This window comes from Takifugu flavidus, chromosome 5, assembly GCF_003711565.1.
Source record: "Takifugu flavidus isolate HTHZ2018 chromosome 5, ASM371156v2, whole genome shotgun sequence".
Taxonomy (NCBI): domain Eukaryota; kingdom Metazoa; phylum Chordata; class Actinopteri; order Tetraodontiformes; family Tetraodontidae; genus Takifugu; species Takifugu flavidus.
The window spans coordinates 1,472,666-1,495,161 of NC_079524.1; the positions used below are offsets into that span (position 1 = coordinate 1,472,666).

The 22,496-nt window shown below is 43.9% G+C and overlaps 1 long non-coding RNA gene across 1 annotated transcript; it reads left to right on the forward strand.

The window, feature by feature from the left end:
- Positions 1-10,917: 10,917 nt before the first annotated feature.
- LOC130526403 (uncharacterized) lies at positions 10,918-21,721 on the forward strand. Its single transcript, XR_008950727.1, has 4 exons — positions 10,918-11,077; positions 11,355-11,437; positions 14,829-16,823; positions 20,915-21,721. It is a non-coding gene; the product is annotated as an uncharacterized LOC130526403 (long non-coding RNA).
- The last annotated feature ends 775 nt before the right edge of the window (positions 21,722-22,496 follow it).

Genomic DNA, 22,496 nt, shown 5'->3' on the forward strand with positions numbered 1-22,496 from the left:
ACTACCTTAAATAATAACCCTTTCAGTGTTTATAGTGTTTTGGCACTAGTCTAGATTGGATGCTACATTTATATATATTATAAATGGTATTATGCTCCACTCATTACCCTCTACTGTAAAATGCAAAATGAACCTCCCTGAGTTATATCTTTCCTTTACTAGGATTACATAAAATATCTTCAGAATTCTTTATAATAAGTTAGAGAATGCTTAGAGACATACTGCACGCAAGCATTAAAAGTGGATGTGGGGAGAAAAAATTTCAAGGATGTTCTGGTAACGAGGAGATACTGACAGATCCACAGGTCTGAGATCAGCCTTTCCTACAGACACAACCACGATGGCCATAATTACCTCAATGACAGACCTAGCCTCGGCTCTGCTCGTGGGACCAAAATCCCGATCTATTCCGACTATGACTGCTGGCAAAGTCTGTTAGAAACCTGCCCTCCTGTCCACGCTGCCCCCCCCCACAACACTTTTAGTCATCTATCAGTCAGTCTGAACTCATTATCATATGTCCTCTAAACCTGAGACATCAGTATGTGATGACTGTCTCAGTCGAGCGCAAGACTGCAGGCTAAATGAGAGCTGTCTGCATCAGAAAAACATGTTCCCACCTCTTGTCTCTCGAGTGCCCTCCATGGAATCCGTGCCCTAAATAGTGGTGTTTTACCTGGGGCTTCAACCATACTCTTCTGCCAGCACGGCAGTATCCCAAAAGGCAACAGAAAATGTTTAAAATACCTAAGTAAAGGGGAAGGTGGCGGATGTTCATGTAGACTTTGCCAATGATGAAAAGAGTTTCACCCCAGAGCAGTCAAAGTGAACAGATTTAAAATGCAGACAATGAGCATGTGCACACTGTACGGACAGAAAGGAACTTGTCGACTTCATTAAAAGAGATTTCTTAGAAAAAGATAAATAAATAAAAAAGTATCTGCTTAGAGCCTACAGAATGCTGACTGCGCAGTGATTTAACTCAAATATTTCTGGCAGCCTGTAGCTATCCCAATAGGAGCACCGAGTGAGTGATCCTGTGCTATAAAATATCGTCGATACTGCCGGCTAGTGTTGTGTTTAGCTCCCTTCTACCCTGTTTTTGTGGAACCCTCTCTCCAAGGGTGAAAAAGTGCTATCTATCTCTGTGATCATTTACTCATTAGGTTGGATCCATCAACATTTTGAAAAGCTTGAACGGACTCTTTTTCCGCTAATAGTTCCCAGGATACACTCAACTGCAGTTGAAAGGCTCCAGTTACCTGAAACAAATTGCCTGCAGAAATCCGAACCTCTGCTAGTGCGCAAACGTAAAGAGACACACATTTGAGAGCTTCAAAACATTAAAGCTCACAATACTCCTGTGTTTTCAGGCTTTTTTTGAATTGTCCGCCTGGAAAAAAAAAAAAAAGAAAAAAATAAATAAAGAATAAAAAAGGAACCTTGTAGTCAGTGTGTGCATTCACGTTGAGTTTGTGCTTTGGGCAAAACGTTGTGTTTTACCACACCCCTCCTGACATCCCCGCAGTATAAAGAGAGCTTTGACACAGCGGTTAGATCGAGTTTCACAGTTTGTTTGAGGGTATATAATATGCTGAAAAGATGTAACCAACGTGGCTTTCATTACGGTAGAATTACAGATTCACATTTTGTAGAGATAAGCACTGAGGGGGCGTTCGGAGCACAGCCTGCTGTGACATACTGAGTATTTATGTCGACTGATGATGTGGGACAAAGACAAAAGACTCAACAAGGGTAAAGAAGGCCTGGTAGATGACATATGGGGGAAATATTGACAGGAATAGGAATAGACTTTCCTTTTTCATTGCAAACACAATAGCGGTGGAAAGGGGAGGGGGGGACCTCTGAATGGACCAAATCCCATTTTCAAATCCTGAGGCAAAGAAATAGACACAAAGCACATGCAGACCACTTTATTTGTGCCATACCAACATGATATTTTTATCTTTACAGCTTCTCCCTTCCCCTTTGTCTCTCGTTCCTTGTCTTTGCCGGCCCTTTGGCCTGTGCCATGTGAGGGCTTATTCAAAGCTGGGAAGCCCAGGTTTGGTTTGGCTGCAAACTGCTCCCTACTGGGATAAGAAGATGGAGGGTTTCTGCCAAGACCCCTGCTTACATCGACCCAGAGAGCCTGTGCACACAAAGATGTCTCAATCAGAGGACACATGCATTCAGAGCCACATGTAAGAATGTATGAATTATTTTGAGGCAATGTGTGCCATAGAAGCCTTTCAAAACCAATGCAAACAATCATCCAGTGCTTCTCCAGGTAACACTGTGAAAATGCTCCATTTGTGTGTCGCTTCCTGACCATTTTACCTACAGGACCTTGACTTTTTTTTCTTTCAAGGAATATTTCAACACCTATTTTCATGAATATTTCCTTTGTGAAGAGTTGAATTCGGCTCATCATAGAGTTGGTCCAAGCACATCCGCCAAGGTTGTTGCAAACATCTTGGCAGATGTAGCCTAGTGTTGGACAAAACTACACAGCAGAGAAAACAGATGAGAACAATAAAATACAGGAGATGACAATACAGTGCGGTCTGTAACTATTTAAACAACAATGTACTTTTGTTAGTTCGGATGGGGTTCCAGCAAACCGGGGAGGGAATGAAGCAACGGCTTTGTTGAGTTTCACTACTAGTTTGATGATGTGTTTGTCTTCGGATTCACTGCGTGTGCAGGAGCGGCTTTCCTCCTGTCAGACTTGAAAAATCTTAAGTTTCAAAAAAATCAAAAAAGGATATTTGGTTTGGGGGTAAAGAAGCATGACATTTATTCATCATCAGTGGGCAGAAAGTTCTTTGTGGCTCAAGCTTCAATTGACCATCTTCAAATATCGCACCGGTTTTGCAGAACACTAACAGGAAATAATCCGTCCGTCTCATCTCATTCTCTTTGTCTACAAGCACCGCGGTTGCTTCTAGGTATTGCTAAAAATAATCATTACCTGCCAGGTCAAATCAGCTTTGAACTGGTCAGAATAGACTTATCACATGACAGCCAATCGCCGACTGGCCTTGTGCTGAGCGTTGGCAGGTGAGACCTGAGCTGCTGCTTGCATAATTCCCCAGAGAGGTGCAATGAGTTCACAGCAGCTTTAGCAGGACCCAAATTGTGAGGATTGCTGACATATAATCGTTTCAGAGAGTGTGTGTATGTGGCTCTAAAACAGGAAAGCAAAGCAAGAAAGACTCAATACTGTAGTGCTGCTCTGTGAATTCTATCTCGCTCAATCTCTCTCCCTCTCTCTCGAACACACACACACACAAACAGAATAACTGATCTACTTTTAGATCACACACATACAAACATGACAATATACACACAGAGGTGAGGAAGACAGAACGAGGTCAAACACAGAGGCAACAAAATCCATGGTGTTTGACTGTTGATCCCATCCTGGGTTCATCACTTTAAACACGCTGAAACAGCAGGAGAAGAGAGACTTTCCCAATTAGGATGAGTCATGAGTCTCCCTCACACACACACATACACACACTCTGGAGTGTGTGATCATAAGGAGGGGACGGTCAGGCTGGAGAATAAGATACGAATCCCTGCCCTGCATGCCGCCCCTCCCCACCTTTAACCCACTTGTTTCTTTTATCACCTTTACATGCTCTGCTCCGAGGCTCCGACCTCAGACAGCCACTCCCAGTGAGACATCTGAACTGAGCATCAACCTCACAGTCTGGGCTGATGTGTCAAAAAGCAAATCGCCATATACTTTAGACCCTTTCCTGTTCAGTGTTCATTTCCCACCAACGAGCTCCGAGTACCAGCAGAGCAGCGGTCTGGTCCGCTCAAGTTTTCACGTCTCATTTTTCCATCCATTCCAATATTCTCTGCTGGCTCCTCTAAAATAAATGGAAACGCCACGACGAGGAAGGTGAAAGTGACACGCAGGGAAAAAAAGATTATACAAAGGGAAGCTGATACACAATAGGGGTGTAAAAGGCACGGAACGCAGTACTTTGACCCTAATTAAATATGTTGCGACAACAAAGCTTATAATTTCAGAAGAAAAATAGTTCAACTCCCTCCTGTCTCAACTTAGATTTAGCCTTCCAAGCTGGTAATGCCCTGTGTCACATCAGCCTCCGAGTGTGTGAGTCTTGTTTTGGCCTGTTGTCAGATGGAATCTGCTGTTGAACAGGCATATAAGCAGTGGCATATTGTTAAACCTGGGGGGTCTTCCAGTGGAAGACGTCCCTTTCAGTATTTAACCGCTATTTTCACACGGAGAATGTTAATGCGCGCACCTTCGCGCACATGCGATCCTGACAATCAGCACGCCGCTACTGATCTAGAGACCGCCGAGGTCACGGCAGAATGACAGCTGTCACAGAGTCCCCATTACCCCCACACAGCAGGGAATTAAAGACAAACAAACCTGCGGCCATAGGAAGAGAAGGTGAAATGATGTGTGTGTTACTGTGGGAGTTGTCGGGTGTCTTCATTCTTTTACTCAGAATGGGAAGACAGAGTTTTTTTAAATTTCCTGTCATGCCCTTCCTGTCCAGCGGTGCTGCACTGGTAAACAGCCACACTGATTTAGGTCTGTACTTTTATAGCCAGAACTATTCCAAATAAAACTTCAAGATGCTTTTATATTGGATACGGTTGTATTGCATTGGTGTGTCATTACTTCATGCATGAGCACATGCACATGCCCTCAATTGCCCCATTATTTGTGAGATGTGGACAATCCTTGGCGGACTGTACTGGTCAGCACGCGTGCTGCACAGTTATGGTGGTTACGTCCGCGATACAACAGCTGCCCAAATCCAGTTTTTGAGTTCGCATCTGACACGGAGCGGCGCTCTGTTTCACGTGAACTGTGCACATGTGTCACATATGGTGTCCACACCGGTCAAGTAAACCAGTACTTGGTCCTTGGATAACAGCCCTCTCGGCCCAGTTTGTCAGGTGTCACTCCTGAAGTTTCTATAGTTGGTCAGCCTTCACCCTCAGTTGGGGCTCAATGCTAATGTCAAAGCCACTCTGTAGTTTACATGTGTTCCACATCATTTAGTATGCAGGACAACCTAAATGACACAATGGCTTTTAACCTTTGCCAGGGTTGGGTTGGTTTGCTGGGTCCTCAAGGGACACCACCGCGCTAATAGCAATTTAAGTGTAAAATCTGGTTTATGGGGAAAAAAAAGGTCATTGAATCTGCATAAGCCCCTTGAGCCAGGCTTAAGGACCCTGTCAGGTCAGCCTTCCAGAGGAGGAAGCAGAAACTGGTGTCTCTTTCCTTCCAATCTTCTTCAATAAGAAAAGACACCACTTTCTGTCCTGGCACCCCTCGTTCCCTTCCAGGTCCCCTGGCTCCACAGTTCCACATTCTGGGAGATTTAATGAAAATGGGACCCTGGCAGGATGTGCTCAGAGCCGTGGTTATTTTCTCCTGACTGGCCTCTGCATCTCCAGAAATCATCAAAACTAAAAATCAGACATGCACGCACGTGCAGGCTGACTGGATGATCTTCATGCCATCTAATGAATCCAGCCTATTCGCTGGCAGACGGACGAGTGCAGCTGGAGCACAAGAGGGTCAGTCATCTGTGGCGCCACATATTAGAGAACAACTTCTGCTCAAATTGTATGAGCATAAGCATATGTGGCTTTGTCAATTTGATTAAAGTTAGTATTCATTCCGTGTAGAAACCAGAGTTCAGCTGTTGTGATGTTGTGAACGGGAGATTTTCTGTCAACAGATGGCAAAATTAGCTGAGGGCAAATCACACTTTAACTTTCAGTAATTAGTGAATATAAAAGCACGTAGAAATTTATAGAAGTTCTATTCATTGTGTTTCAATAACTTGTCAAAATGGGTTCTTTTTTTTTACACTTGTAGAATCAAACATTGTATCGCTTCACTTACCAAGTACTTAAAACATAAATGTGCATTAGTAAACGTACACAGCAATAAAAACAAACTCAATACTGTAAATCGGAAATGGAAGGTACGACCGTGTAGAAGCACTGGTGTCAAAAAATAAAATAAAAATAAATCAAAACCGGTGACACGAGAGGCGGTCAGTTTAGCACGTCTCTGATTTGCCATCCGTGCATGAGAGGCCTTTACAGCTGTAATAATCAGAGCAGGGCCAGGTCACGTGGTGTTTTCAGAATCAAAATAGTGTCAGGCTTCATTTCCTCCATCGCCACCACTTAACAAAGAGGTATTTTGAAGCCATACAGGAGGCAGCCATGACAGTCCGTCCCCGGAGCATTTTCGTCATATTTGAAGACATGTGGGAATGCTTTCTCTCCGACATAAAAGGATCGCCACTCGCTACATTCTAAAGGGAAACACAGCTGTCTGCATAGCGTTAATTTTAACAACTTTTCCCTTTATTTGATATGGCATTAACCTTGAGGCCCGCAGGCCTCGTTTGAAGTGGCTGCTGCCAAACATGAGAGCATCCAGAGTGAATTCAGTGAGGCTGTGATTGATAGCGTACCAAGTAATAGCACTAATGGCCTTAGCAGATCTCACTTTAATGTAAGTACATATGATTGAGATTATATGGGCAGATACGGCAGCATGAAAATAAAAATAAGAGGCCAGAAATCTACTCAAATAAATCGTTTCTTTTTGTTTTGATAGGTTCATTTGTATTTTGTGATTTAGAAAAATGCCTACTAGCCTTGATTAACATCTTCCAGTACAAGTGCTAAACACAAATAGCAACAAAAGCATGAACTGAAACACAAGGAGTGAGATAAAATGCTTCCCATCACCCAGAACTGGAGGGGAAGTCAATATGGGGGAGATCGATGGGACATTTGTAATAGATGACAGTGAATCACTGGTTTAATGTTACATTGTGGCCATTCTGGCCTGACCATAGCACAGATGGATAAATGTTAGCTTGTAATGTGGTCCTTAAAGAACGCAGCTGTTGTCTGTTTCTCTTCCTCCAGCTCAACTCCATAATTGATTTGGCCTGTATCGAATGCTCTAACACTGCGTGCAACAATTGATCACTCCCAATTAAATGAGCAGGGGATGTTTCCTATCATATCTTCCGCCCATGAATGCCTCACACTCATAGCGTTCTCGTGATGTAACCGCTAGATCACCGCGAAAATATGGTGATTTCCTTAAACTAAATGCACAGTCAAGCCTTGAAACTGAATTTGATTTGTGCCTCCATTGTTTCCTCTTCTCTCTCCCTCTGCGTCCCTTTCTCATCTTACATTCTCTTATTTTGTGCTGTTGGCTGGCTTGACCTCTGTGGTCGACCCCTGACCCTTGACTCTGAGACATCTGACCAGTCACCACTCTAGGGGGGGACCAAATTAATAGAAGCATTGCTCGTTAATTGCATAAGGGGCCAGCTAAGAGATTCATCACCTCAGTCATTGCCATTGCTTTACTTTGACCCCCCCTCCTTGGTGGGGTTCCCAGAGGGCAGGCCCAGCTGTGCTTTTCCTATAACCCTAACTATGGTTGCGCTGTAATTATTCAGCATCAGCCCTTATTAATCAAGTCGATGCCCCTGCGTTTTAAATGGAAATTGCGAGGATTAATACAAGCATTCATTTTGTCCAGGAAACCTTGATGGCTTTAGCCCACTAATCGAATTGGAACGGCGACCACGCCAATGGGAGGGACTTGATTGAATTAAGGGAGACGCTAAAGCGCACGTTATACTTTATCCAACAGCAGGGTCCTACGAACACACTGAACCTAAGGTCACATGGCATGAGGCTTTGATGAGTCTCACTGTACGACTACTCTTGTTTTTTAATGCTTATGGCATTTTTCTTTAACATTATATTACATTGTATTACATTTTGCTATGGTTGCCATGGTGATTGGTAGCTGGGAGGATTTCAGGCCGCACCTCTTAAAGAGTTTTATGATTAATACATTAGTTATAGTTCTGGGTCTCTTTTTTACTTTGCAAAGATATATCGCTGTGCTCATAATTGCACGTTGTTGTGCGTGCGTGCACACTTGCTCCCACTAACGCTGCAGGTGCCTCCGACAGCATCCATAAACAGAAGTGTACACACATTACCATATTGATATTCGCCCTCTCTCTGTCTTTCTACACATACACACACTCACCAGTTTCTGGGTGTGTGTAGTCCTTGATTACCCTCTCACACGTGCACCTTTTCCAACTCTGAGGTCACCTCAGTCTGCTGATATTCTGTCAATGATGCCAATTATCTATTAGCCTGACTGCTGAATAAACAACACGCAACCTACGTAAAGCAACACAGCGCTTGCACATATGGAAACATACAGACATGCTACAAATAAATGTGCATGTACGTATAGTGGAGCTAATAAACCTGCACCGGAAGCACAAAGCATCGGAGGGGGGGTGTTACACATAAACATGAACAGGAGGAGTACACTGGTATTAGCCAAGTCAATAAATAAGTTGGACATCTTTCACTCATGGATAATCTGATTCATTTAACAGTATTTATCTAAACAAGTGGCTACTAGATCAAATCCTCCGGCCAATACAAGAAATCCACCTTTTTCTTTTACCCTTTGCAATTCCATTTCTCCACCGAAGCCCCTTAAACCGTGTCCTCGCTCCCTGTAACCCAGATTGACAGAGCGATTAGATTGGCCACAGTTGACAGCGGTGGAAGCAATCACATCCGGTGGCTGGCAGAGGTTTTTGTTTGTGTAAAATGACACACGGGCCCTGCTCCCTCGCTCCCTCGCTCCCCCGCTATAAGAGATGCCATTGGCACAATCTCCAGGGCGATTACTATCGAGCCTGGTGGAGGTGTTCCAACAAGTCATTTGTCTGTCATTTGTTTGTCAACCGACGACAGCTCCATGTCTCCCCGGTGCATTTGTGCAAGTGTATGTTGGCGTGCGTGCGTGCGCGCGTGCGCGTGCTGGTAAAAAATGCATTCTGTCTTTCTTCCTACCTCCAGCACCTCTCCTTCAGGTATCATCTTCTCGACTTGATACGGCAGTGACATTTTTTTGACAGTATGTAGATGGATAAGATTGGTCGCGCCTACGAGCCGTCTAGGGATTAGTAACGCACGCACTTTTTGGCAGCCACTGTCGAGATAGCTTTCTCTTGGAAGGCGAGATTCAACGAAACAGCTCTTGTGATTACAATCTACGTGCGTCTCCTGAAGGTTTGCGTCGACTCTGACAGAAAGAAGCCGCACGCCACTCGCTGCGATGCACAACTGTATAAATATCCAATTGAGGGGAGACAAATAAGGTTTTTTGAAACTTTGGTTTACTAGAATGAGCAGTTTTTATTCAGCAACACTTTCACTCTATTTCTCTCTTCTTTTTTTTTTATTGCTGCGCCAGAATAATTTACAGGTAAGTAATGTAAACACCCTACCGTGACCCATAACATCTGATCCTCAAAATCTCAGCTAAGTCAAGCAGAATTACACTACATGACCCTTAAAAATACCAAACATCTGTTCAGACTTTCCTTCCTCTTTCTGTCTCTATTCGAACGCACAAATGGGCTGCGGCGCTGTCTGTGGAGGTTTCAGCGCGCTGGCTCGATGAACAGTTATCTCATAGCCGCTGTCAAATTAATCACGTCAGATTTGTTTAGATCCTGGCCCAGCGAGGGCTCGTGTGTTTATGCTGCGGACTATCGCGGCAAAAGATGAGGGATGTGCGGCGGAGGATCGTGGCATTCACATGTCCACGGAGAGCGGCTTATCAGTTGTGTTTGGCCAAAGTCTCTGCTGAAGTACAAATGTTAAAAGATGATAGTTGAGAGCAGAGGAAATAAAACAGAGATAGGGATTTTACTCTGCTTTTACTTTAAAGGTAATGGAGGGGTTTTTCATTTGTGGTTCTTACTGGGGTTTTGAGTGATTATGTAGTTCTTGGTTCAAATGCTGTTTCTTCAGTTTGCATGGTTCTGGCAGAACTCAGCTTAGGACTTTAGACTCTCACGGGTCTAGTTAACCCCCACATAATCTGGAATTCCGACAGACTCTTCGGTCTCCTCCTCATCCTCCTCAATGTCCGCCATCTCGGTAGAAGCTCGGAAACATTACCAAAAAGCCCAGCGTCACTCGGCCTGATTTATGGTGTCATTAATGTCAGACTATCAGTGGACATGGGCGCATGAGACAACAGACGAGCCGCCCCCAAAAAACAAATAGTTTTGATTAAAGTCAAGGACATTCCGTACAGCCTTTCCGTAGAAAGGCATTCATCACATGTGATGTTGACCCTCCCTCCCTCCCTCCTTTTCTCTCTCTCTCTGCCTGTCTGGCAGTCGGAGGTGCATGTAAAGGCTGCAAAAAAATAAAAAATAAATACCCAAAGGCTGAACTAACATAGATACCAACAGCTTATGTGAATGACGCTGTACAAATCTGTGAGTAATACAAAGTTGGAACAGCCGAGAGTGGATTAATTGAACACTGAAGGGATTACAGCGCGGAGGTTTAAACGGACAAACAGTGGGTCACGATAGAGAAACAGGTTTTTTCTTTTAATGCCTTACAGGAATCAGGTATTCAAGCACGTCCCTGAATGCACCACCGTCGTCGTGTGTCCTCTGAGGTCAGCGCGTCGTGCATTATTTCCGGCAGCAGATGCACGCCGCTGGCCAAGTCTTTACTGTGATGTTCAAAGAGTTATGGCGATGAGATGTTAGCAGAAAATTGAAATGCAGACTTTGTTTACAGGTTGATAAACTGAACATCTGTTAAAGTGACAGGAGAAGGGTCATAGCGAGGAGGATTCCAAAGATGATGGGAAAAGCACTTCAATGCTCTTACTAACTTTTATCTCCCACCAAAAAGCTTCCCGTTTGTGTAAACAGATCCCAGAGAGTCTGCGTAGCTTTTCCTCTTTCCTGCTTCTGCCCGCCCGGCCACCCAGCCTGCACTCCGGCTCACAGGACTTGACAATAACTCACAAGGTCAAGGTTTAAGAGGGAAGTTTAAGATGAAATTATTATGAGAATTGGAAAAGTCCACAAACAAATTAGCTGGAGAGGGGAGAAGAAAACACAAAGCGAAGCAGAGTTTAGCGTGCAGGCTGCACAGACACCAGCGGAAGGTGAGCTGATTTCTATCTGTGTTAAGCCAAATGACTTCAATTGTATTATTCTAAAAACAATTGTGTTGTGATAACGCCGGCTTATCTGGAGTGTCACTTTGTCACATCTTTGGAGGGAAAAGGTGATTTTAATCACACTAGCTTTGGGTGCTATCCTGAAGTCCAGATGTTCTGCTTTTACTAGTGTTTTATTTCTTCCCCCTCCATCAGAGACATGAGTGGAGGGTTATTGTGCTCTTCTCAAGGTCTCACTTAAACCTGTCTCCCACTCATGTAGCGGTCCAGGCTCGAGCAGAGGGAAGTGTATCGGGTGCAGCTAGGAATGATGCTAAATGTGAGAAGATCTTAAGCATCAGATTTGTGAGTAAAATTCCATGAACATCAAGCAGGATGATGAGAGTATAATAAATTCCATGCTTGCTCTTTCAGTAATAAGTCATGACATCATAATGTTCTTTCCGAGATGTATTTCTCCATCAAGGCCACCACACCCTCATAATGCTATAGATGTTTGATACGAGCTTATGTGCACATGTTTTCGGTGGAGTTGGTCTGTTGAATTCTGCCCCCAGTTTAACCAGCAGTGCTTCACGGTAGGTAGCAGTTCCTGAGTCCCACTGCTCCTTCACTTGTCCTTGGCGCTCAAATTATTATCGCAAATGTTCTTGTTTTTTGATTGGAAGAAAACTTCAAACCCAAGATATTTACAGTGAACATTAGCAGCAACATTATATTACTTAGGACATAATTCACATCCATTCAATTTGGCTGCTTGCACTTTAGATTCAACGTGAAAGACTTGGCTGTGATTCAGACAGAGAAGTGTGTACCAGCCACCAGCATGGCGGCATAAATCTTAAGATCGGCCTGTATTGATAGGGCCTTGGCTACCGATTTGGTAACACGTGTGCATATCCATTTCCTTGACAGAGACTGATTGCACATGGCTGGGGAGGTAATAGAATTGTCTTTAAAGGGCTGGACATCATTTATTACAAGGAGAAGGTAGGCTCCACCTGTGGTGCTTCCCATTGCATCATTCCTTCTCATGTCAAGTGTGCACTCTTTCTCTATGCTGTAACTCTCTATTTGTCCTCTAACTCATACGTGTAATTTATGCATACAATTATTGCATTTAAGTCTAAAGCTGGGGATTTTTTTGTCTTGCGTGGAAGACTCAGCAGTTTTGTCCAACAGCTCTGTGGAACACACACACAGGCCATTCCGGCCTCGGAAATCTAAGACTCGGTCTGTGTTTGTTTTATTGTCTGACAGCAGAAGCAGATGACAGAAACTGCATAAAACAGATGTTGCAGCATTTTCTACAAGAAATGAATCACGTTATTGCTCGAAACGAGCGTCGTTGGACTCCACCGGCCCGATGGAGGACATAAAAAAAACAAGAACCTTGGTGACGATGCAAATAATAGCAGCTCGTTTGATCAAATTTAGCAGAAATTCAACATCCATTGACTTCTCATCATTAATACTGACACGCAGCCTATCACTCACCCTCACGGTCTTCCCTTTTTCTGTCCTCTGTTCTTTCCTTTCCTTATCTCCTCAAAGTTTCTGACTGGGAGCAGCGGTAATAAACTCATGTCGAATACTCTGGGGAACTTATTATGTGCAGAGAACTAAGAGCACATTTCCTGAATCATATCTACCTGTTGGACTGTGAGCTATTGATCTTGAAGGTGGTTGTCAATAGAAGAAGGAAATACAGTAAGTCATTATTGTAAAAAAGAAAAAAAACCTGAACATATTCTTACATGCTCCATGTTTGATATCTGCAGCGCCGTGAATTCATGGTTTTTTTCCTACAATCCTTTCCCGACTTTAACATTTGTTATTTTAGCATGGTTAAAATTGTAAAACTCGACGGGGCAACAATTGGATTTTTATGTGAGAAAAATCATAAAAACATATGTCGACAACTGTTGTGCTGTAACGGGATTTTCTAAAATTTAGGATTTAAAAAGGAGAAATTTGTGAAATCTTTCTGGTTTGTGTAAAACGTGTCAGTCGGTGCAGCTTGTTAAACACGGACCCGATCTAACCTGGAGACATGTGCGAGTGTCAGATATTGTGCATTAGAAATGCAAATCCAGGTAGCACGTCTGTTTGCAGTCTCCATCCGGTGCCTTTCGTTGCCATTATTACTCCGCTGACAATCCCTTCTTCTTCTTAAATCAACATCTTACAGCCTATTAGTAAAAGCTCGGGGGGGACAATAGGAGCAGACGACGACCGGTGCCTTTAACTACGCATACACGGCTCTTTGAATATCTTTGGCAGCCATTTCAATAAAAAGATACAACAATGTATATGTGGAAAAGGAAAAGAAGATATAAAATATAAACTGAGGGGCCCTTTAAGTCAGAATTCATTTGATTTCAGGGCAAAACCATGCGGCTTTGAGATCCTAAGCTCTATATTATTCCCCTAATGTCTTAGTTTCCTGAGTGGCAAGTTACTATCAAGTTCAACAATTAAAATGCCACTACATTTAATCTGTTTCCTCTTGGCTTAACATTTACTCACACAAATGCCACATTGGCAGCTCGTGGGACCATTTCCCACCGTGCCAGCCCTCCGTCTTTAAGGAAGCTTGCTGGACAGCAGGTCACATCAGGTCAGACGGAGGACGAGGTCAGCGTACTCATCAGAGGTGTGTAAGGAAGTCTGGAGCCAATGTCAGCCCAAATCATATCTTTTAGATGCAGACAGGAAAGGGGGGAAAAATGAGTGTGTCCACAGAGCTGAACGGTGAATAATTTGTATTATCAGAGCTCCTGCATGCTCTGTGACTTTCCTCTGCTTCTCATATTTTATTTCTACCTGTCTGTCTCATTGGTACCTTGACAGGCACATGTTAATTCCATAATCCAGCAGCCCCTGATATTACAAACATGAAAGGAGACAGCGGCCTAATCACCCACTAATGGTAACGACAAATACCTGTCCCTGTCACCCGACGGCGAGGGGGTGGAGACGCCATGCACACCCGAGCAGTCAAACACGGCTGAGCACACATATACAGTACAAACGCACACACACAAACACACATCCCCTTAATTACCCAGGTCACTGGCTCACTGTAGGAGGTGAAGCAAGCTGCCTTTTCCCTCTTCCCTGTGCTGACACTGAGCCTCTTGGCTGTGCCCTGAAAATAGACCAACTTTGTGTTCCTGTCCTGTCTCCTTTGGCTACTGCATACCCACACAAATCTCTATTCTGGGAGTGTCACCCAGCAAGGGTAACAAGAGGAGAGAGGCTTATTGGGAGAAGTTCAGTGTTGCACCGTGCGGTCAGACCAGTCAGTGTCTCTGGCTCAATAATTGTGATTTATGCTCAGCCTTCAGTAACACGAGAGAGCAAGAGACACACACAGGGAGTGAGAGAGAGTGGGTGGTGTCGAGTCCCTGTACTACATCACTGACTGATATATTCTGTGTGCTATGAGTGAGCTGAACTATCTGAGCCACACTGGCACCTCCCCACTCATCTGCAACTCTCTGTATCTCCTTCACACACACACACACTGAACACACACTGAAACACACTGCATTTTGCCAGTGTCTGCTCTCAAATGCGCCTCTGTGAGGACGATGGTAAAGATAGAGTGACATCAAGTCAAATGTAAAAGTACACCTTGAAAGAGAAACTAGGCCATCAGATGACCCCGTTTGATGCAGGCAGCGATGACACTAACTATTTTTCCCCGATGTTGATTTTGTCCTTGCTGCAGGATGCTTTATGCCAGACAGCTGTGCTCTCAGAGGACGACATTTTTAGTCAGATCTAAAGCAGCGGAGCCCGAGTGGAACAATTAGCCAAGCGACCAGGAGGCTGGAAAAAAAGGGATTCATCAATTTTGACATATTTCATGATAATGATTTTAACAATTCTCTCGAGAACACAATATATTGTTGATTTCCTTTTACATCGTGAGTCTTTTGGCAGTCTAAGGTCCTTATTATATATAATTTTTTGTGACTGCTATGTACCTTTCGGTGCCACGGGGAGGGTGCTGAAGCCAGTCAACATAAGAGCAAAGGCAGGATGCACCCTTCAAAGCATCACCACGTCATTGCAGCGTCCTGATGGAGCATTTGGAGGTTCAGTACCTTTACCCAAGGGGACCCGAGTGGTGCTCTGAGGGTGTCCAGGCACCAGGTAGTAGTAGTAGTATTCATGTGATAAAAACCATTTAATGTAACTAAATGTTTTGATAAGGGTAAACCTAGAAGTAAATAAACATAGAGGCTCACATCCGTAAGTGGTGTGAAGTGAACCAGATACTCTTTAAAAGTGAACTACAAAGCACACAGATTCAAACATCGCCTACAGCGGAGTTTCTGCCGAGCACAACATGTGCAGCCGGAGAAAGTCAGACGCTAAGAGACATCACTTTCATCCACATGCTAGCATGACAAAACACGCACCTGAATCAAATGAGAGGGATTATGCAGTTTATAAAATATGACAGGCCAAAAGACACACGACACATATGGCAGGTGAGGAGGGTTTAAGTCTGATTGATCCCCCTCTTCATCTCCAAAACGACTGTTTCCCCCTGACAACACTCGGCTGAGACAACATCGAATCTTGTAGGGAGCTCCGTCTTCTCACCTCGCATAAAGAGCTCGAGGAGTAAAGAAGAGCTTCCAGAAGGTGCTGATATTGTGACACAACTGATGTATTCAGGCACACCGAGACACACAAACACAAACCCCCGCACCCCCGCACACCCCTTTGTAGATCTGATCGAATGAACGATCGAAACGAGGCCCTTTTGTGAACTGCCTCTCACACGCAGACGCTACTTTTTGTAACACAAAAGCGGGAGGCAACGCTGAACCAAAGAAAAAGCCAAATTGAGTTTGAGAGCAAGGTCAGCGCGGAGCTGTCTGAACAAAAGTCAGAGATCTCCCAAAAAATATCTATCAACTTAGGGAGAAGGCGCCCTTGTCGCGACCCCTGCGGAGTTTCTGGAAAGATGGTTTCCTGTAAAAAAAGTTAATCCGAGGGTATGGAAGATTAACGAGGGTGTTTTCATTGGCTGCTCTCAAGATGTCTTGCAGTACTTAAAGGTGATAAGATCAGAATATTTATCGAGCCTCTTCTTCAGGTCATTTGCTATGTTAATTTTATGAGCTTGATGTTGCCTTTGTTTTGCGGTCATGCGTTATTCTTCCTGAACCCTGGAGCAGGAAGAAGAAAGGGGGATTTATATACTTAGCATGCAGTGTCTCCAAATTAGTCATCCGTGCATAATTATTTATACTACGCAGGGGGCTGCAGCGAAACAACTAATTCTTGCTGCCTGTGAAAATTAAAATCTATTATTTCACAATCAGATCAGTGTCTTGGTTTCACATCTTGCTTTATTTGTTTGGGATAATGCATCATTATCAAGTATAAAAGTCCCATCAAGTTCCCAGGGCAAAGAGAATCTTTCTTTAAAGGGAAAAGACACAATCTGCACTCGAACCCCGGCTCCTGACGACAACAGCAACACAATCGTGGGTTTGGCTTCACAAATGCTACAATAATTAAATGCAATTAGAGGGAATGATCGTTACAGGCGGAGCAGCATCTTTCCACTCCGTCAAGTTCATTGAGCGATTGAGCCGAGCGGATTGAAACCCACGGAGCTCTGGCGGACCTCGGTGGTCATCATTCAAACAGGGAGGGTCAGGACATCAGGACGGCTCCAGCAGCACAAGCCAAAGCCTCGCAAGTATGACTTCATCCCAGCATTCCCATGAAATATCCATAAAAAGCCGACATTTAGCCAAAGATAAGACGATATGATGATGTGAGCTGGGATGCGTGTGGGTAACTATTACACTGATGAGGTCGTGTGTGTGCAAGCGGATCCCCGAGCACGACATCGGTGGGTTATTCCTGTGAAATTACATAAATCTTTTATACCGATTTAACACCCTCCCACCTCCTCTCTCCATCCACCAGCACTCACCATTAATGCCAATATCAACGACCGGAGCCAATTGTTATAGAAAGGTTCTAAGTGCACGGCGCGATCGATATTGATAATGTTGAAAATGTGGGAGAGAGAAAACGGGTGGGAGTGGGGGCAGAGAGGAGAAAAAGAGCGAGGAGAGACATAAATCTGCAAGCGGTGAATGGGGGGAACAGCTGCGGTGGCCTCTGAGTTGTCCCTTTCACCTCTTTGGAAACATCATCAGCACTAATCAGGGCCGTGCGAAAGAAAATGGTCTGGCTTGATTTACACGTGCTCCCCTCTGCTGGGGAACCGGGAGAGACAGAAAGGAACAAAAAAGGGAGAGAGAGATAGACAGAGAGAGAGAGAGAGGGAGAGGGAGATGGGTTGCATGCAAAATGGAAAAAAGACAAGTGTGGAAAATAAAAGGGGGGAAATTAGTTGGAGGGCACTGATAATAGCAGACATATAAATCTGGGGAGCTACATTCCTTCAAGGTCAATCTCAGGTGAAGCTAAAGGTTGTATAAAGGTCACAGTGGATGGGGGTCATGTAGGCCTCAATGAGAGTCAATAACACCTCCCAGCCTGCTGTAGACGTGTGGGGGTCGCCCCTGCTCTCTCTTCAATTCACCAGGCATGAACCATGGCAATAAAAGAGATGGAGAGAGACTTAGGCACAACGAGAGGGTGAGAAAAAAAAAAGAAAATGTACAGGCAGATTGTGAAACAGCTCGCCTTTCAACTACTAACTGCTTTTCATGTAAATGTCTTGGACTGACACTTCTTACACATCCCAGCCCCTAACACCCCCACGCACACACACTCCCTTTTCTTTCCATCTCTTTTACTCCAGTACACTCTCTGTCAGCATAAGAATAAAAGAGAGGGGCAGGAGGAGAGTGAGTGAGTGTGAAGGGAGTGAAGGTGGGAGGGAGGAGAAAAAATAGAGGAACGGGAGGAATCAGACTCTCGCCGGGGTTGGCGGAAGGTCAGTCCTGACAGGCTCGGAGGTTAAACTGCTGAGTTAAAATACTGTTCATTATCATCCGCAGCCTCTTCCCAAATTCCCCTCTTTTGTGCTGCGGTCAGTGCCCTGCATCTACGTCCCCCAGCCCAGGATTTATTAGACATTGTTGAGCAGTGAGAAAGCGAAACCTTTGCTGTACAATAGTAGCACTGATCCGATGGCAAGGACAATGCCGCTGCCATCGCAATTAAGGAGGCTCGCTTGAGTTATACGTGTTGCGGGCTCGCCACCGAGGTGGGTACGAGCATGTCGATGAATATAATCTGGGTCCCGGGAGAGAAAAGAAAACTCACTTTCTTCTTGCTGACCCTTTGGAAAATAATACTACAACATTTTACACAAATTCCTGCTTGTTTGGAGGAACTTTATTCCAATACATGACCTAATTAGCACATACAAACTGAACAAAGCAGAGGGACCATCCATCCCAAACATGAATTAGGCTGAATCACATCATTCATTACTCGCCAGAGAGCAATGAAATGTGACACATGGCAGCAGACCCCTGTGTGAACTGGGCAAATTAAAAATACTAGTAATTAGAGCTGTGCAAAACATGCTGTAAGTTTATTACCTGATTTATGTGGCTTCCTGTTTATACGGGGCAAACTCAACCGGTTATTCCTCATCTGCCGAGCTTGTTTAAAATTCAGAATAGGCGCAAATGATTTATTAAATGGATAAACAAATAAATCACCTGGCACTGGATTTCCCTAATGATATTAGAACCCGCTAAGTGTACAAATCGGTGAAAATATAAGCCACTATTAACCTGGAGCACCTTTCATTTCCAGGGTTGGAAGCGTTCCTCCATTTTCATTTGCGTGAAAAACAAAAACATGATTAAAGATCGACTCCTGACACGGATCCCACAAATAAAACCCTGGACTCTCTACCCAATGAAAGATGGCCATACATCCAGCCATACGTTTAACCAGTCCCTGTTGATCATGTTAGCAACAAAACAGCCCGGCAGCTTCTCCTGACGCCAGACTTTCTTTGTGTTCTCCAATTACAGCTCAGATTTACTCCAAACATGCATATTTCTATTTAAAGACACATACTGATTTCATCGTTTGCCCCTTTCCTCCTGGAGGAAATGTTATATATTTAAAAAAATCCCTAGACTTTAAATAACAAGGGGCTGCCGACAGTTCCCGGTCTCGGCCGCACATTAGCCTCATCTGTGAGTGAGCGTCTGACACCTGCTAAAATGTTTCACTTCGATGTGCGCATAAGAGTATAAATAATTCAAAATTAATCCCCACTGAGGGGGACTACGGGAATCATAAATTATCCGAGCGTGGTCCCTAATGCAGTCCCAGGATTGGAACACCTATGGTAACAATCGAGCAGAAGTGCTCATTACACCTTGTGAAGAGATTCTTACCCTTTGAATAATAATTTCTTTTAACTCTCTGGGACGGCTGCTTGTATTAGTTGTTCAATATTTGAGTGAACGGATATTTATTGCGTTCTGTTGTGTATGCAGGATGGAAACATTTATTAAGTGTAAATAGGGGACATCGTAATGTGTAATTTTAATAATATACACCATGCATCAGCTTAAATTGCCAAAGTAATGCACTTCATCGGAGTGCCAAAGCCTCCCCGAGCCACCAGCTCATGTAAATCTTTCATTATATAGAGAGCTAAAGCATTAATGTCTCCATAAAGAACAGAGCCGTGAAAACAAAGAGATACCTGGACACTTATGGAGGTGTTTTGTTGGCAGTTACAAGTTCCTAAAAAGGTGTCGCTATCATTCTGCTGCGGATCGCCGCTGCCCATTAGGCAGTGACGGATGGAGGGCAGACAGCACAGTTAATCATCGCCAGCAGGGATGGAAATATTAATGCAAGGTAATTGAGAACAGTGGCTGGAGTTGAAGGTACATTCAAACACAGTGGCTTCTGGACATCAAGCTTTATGATTAAACTTTAAATACGGGGGACGTGACCACGATGGTTTAGTCCCCTTCAGACACGCAGCCACAGATGGAGTCGTCATTTTAATTATTACGTGTATTTAGGGATGAAAACGACAGTGTCCGTAACCTGGCAACGATTCACGGAGAAAGCCTGATGCAGCCACTCGTTAGGAGGAAGATTCCAGTTCCTAGCATATCAAAGCTACATTAGATGCGTCTATCATGTAGAAGGAAGATGTAAAAACACAAACTGATCCGCAATAAAAAGGACTTCTGTGGCGGGTAAAAGAGAGTAGCATTGGTGGGGGGGTATCGGATTTAGAAAGTGGTTGGAAATATACATATCAAAGGAAAGACATGGAGATTTCCTTTGCCTGTGCATCCTATCCATGTTCCCCCCATACACACACACACACACACACACGTACTGACTGAGCTCAGAAGGGTCTGTTGCAAATTCTCAGGTAAGAGAGCCAGAAACCTACTTACGATGCTCTGCTGTTCGTAATCCATAGGTTCTATCAGCAGATTACTAGAAATAAAGTGTTGCGAGAGACGTAAAGCAGGACTCAGGATGCCAGATGAGACAATGCTGGTTTCAGTCTCCACTTCACTCCTCTGTACATAATTAACAGCTTGTGTTCGGCTCGAGAAAAGACAAAAAAAAAAAGAAAAATCTTTCAAGCGGATTCACGCAATAAGTAATTTATGTTGTGACATATCATAAAAGAAATGTGTAGCCAGCACGGGAATCAACATAAAACCTGAAATATGTGCATTCTTAGGCAAATCGGTGTTTTCTTTGGGAGTTTATCGCGTCGTGCAAAAGCCGTATGTTCCTTTTTTGTCTCTCAATCTGTCTCTCGTTTGCTTCCACTCTGTTTTCTTGACTTTCCACCCTCTTTAGCGCCGCGCTGGACGTGTGGAGGGCAACGCATTCGTCACACGGCTTTAGCCATTAGAAGCGGACTGCTAACTGCTTCACCTTTTGAGTTTAAGGAGGACTTCAGGATTTGTCAGGGGAACCAGGAAGGTGCTTTATTGCTCTCAATTTCATCACAATAAAGGCTTATGAGGAAGGTGGCACAATCACTGCCCTATAAATGCCTCTGTGTAGATTAAATGCCTTTTGCCCAGCTAATCCTGGTAATTGATGAACTTCTATTTTTTTAAAATGTTATTTTGCAATTTGTTTATTAATTAAGATAACACTTATTTTGGGACCCGAACCAAGTAAACACGATTATATACTCTGCGGGGTGAGTGTTCTGAGCGCTGACGTCCCCAAAGCAGAGAGCTGGCAGGCTGCTGCTGCCAGGGAATGTCTAATAGTCTTCCACAGAGAAGTTTAATTCATTTGCCATAAAGCTAAAAATAAACACAGTCACACTTAATTGGGCTCTGAATGTGAGCATTATTGAGTCGTGAGGAGGGAAAAAGGAGCAAATTAGAACCGAGGACCAACATTTAAACAGCTGAAACTGAGTAAATATTATTATTGTTCGAAATCAGGCAGATTAAAGCATAAATGTTTTGCAAAATGAACAGAAGGCCTGGATTCATTTCAATCATTTATGCAAGAAGAGTCATTTCTCTCTTATGAATAGCTGATTGTGTCGATATACAAATATTCTGCATATATTGACCAGGTCCATGTCCGTAGTTTTCATGGTGGGGAAAAAAAAGGCAGATAAAATAGTTTTCTTTCAGATGATTCCCAGTGTTTTTCTTTCTCAGAGCATCCTGTCAGAGGTTAGGGTTCTAGGATGAAACATTTGCGTATCATTCAAGTTTACGATGCACAGAGACTTTGAGACAGGACAGAAGAGGGGGAGGATGAGAGAGAGAGAAAAAAATGATCTAAAAGATTTCCATAAAAAGGTGGAATAAATAAGTGCCTCAGATACAACAATTTGGATTTACATACATTAGCCAGTTCTATCTCTTTGGGATATTTTACAGTTGTGATATGAGAGGGGGAGCTGACAGATAAACTAAATATGACCTATGCTCTGCCGGCTGACTCAGAAACAGCAGACGTCTGTAAGAAAACGCAAAGAGCAGAAGGAAGGTTGAGAGGATGAGGACAAAAAAGCCTGCAGAAGAAGAAAAATGACACTAAAAGGCAGTCAAAAACTGATTGATGCTCTGCTGTATTTGAAGATCAGTGGCAGTTTTATGGTGGCAAGCACAGAGGTCAGTGTGTGTGTGTGTGTGTGTGTGTGTGTGTGTGTGTGTGTGTGTGTGTGTGTGTGTGTGTGTGTGTGTGTGTGCCTTAGAGAGAGAGAGAGAGAGAGAGAACGCATGTCCAGATTTCTCCCTTTCTCCACTGGGTGGCTGCAGGAAATCAGATGTGAACAGACAATAACATGCTCGATTTGGCCGGGGAGAGGAACGAGGGCTGTTGGGAGGAAGCGCACCTTTATGTATCGAGCCCTTTGCCAGTTGGATGGGGCACGCGGGGGCGGCTGTGTCTCTGCCTGTCAGCA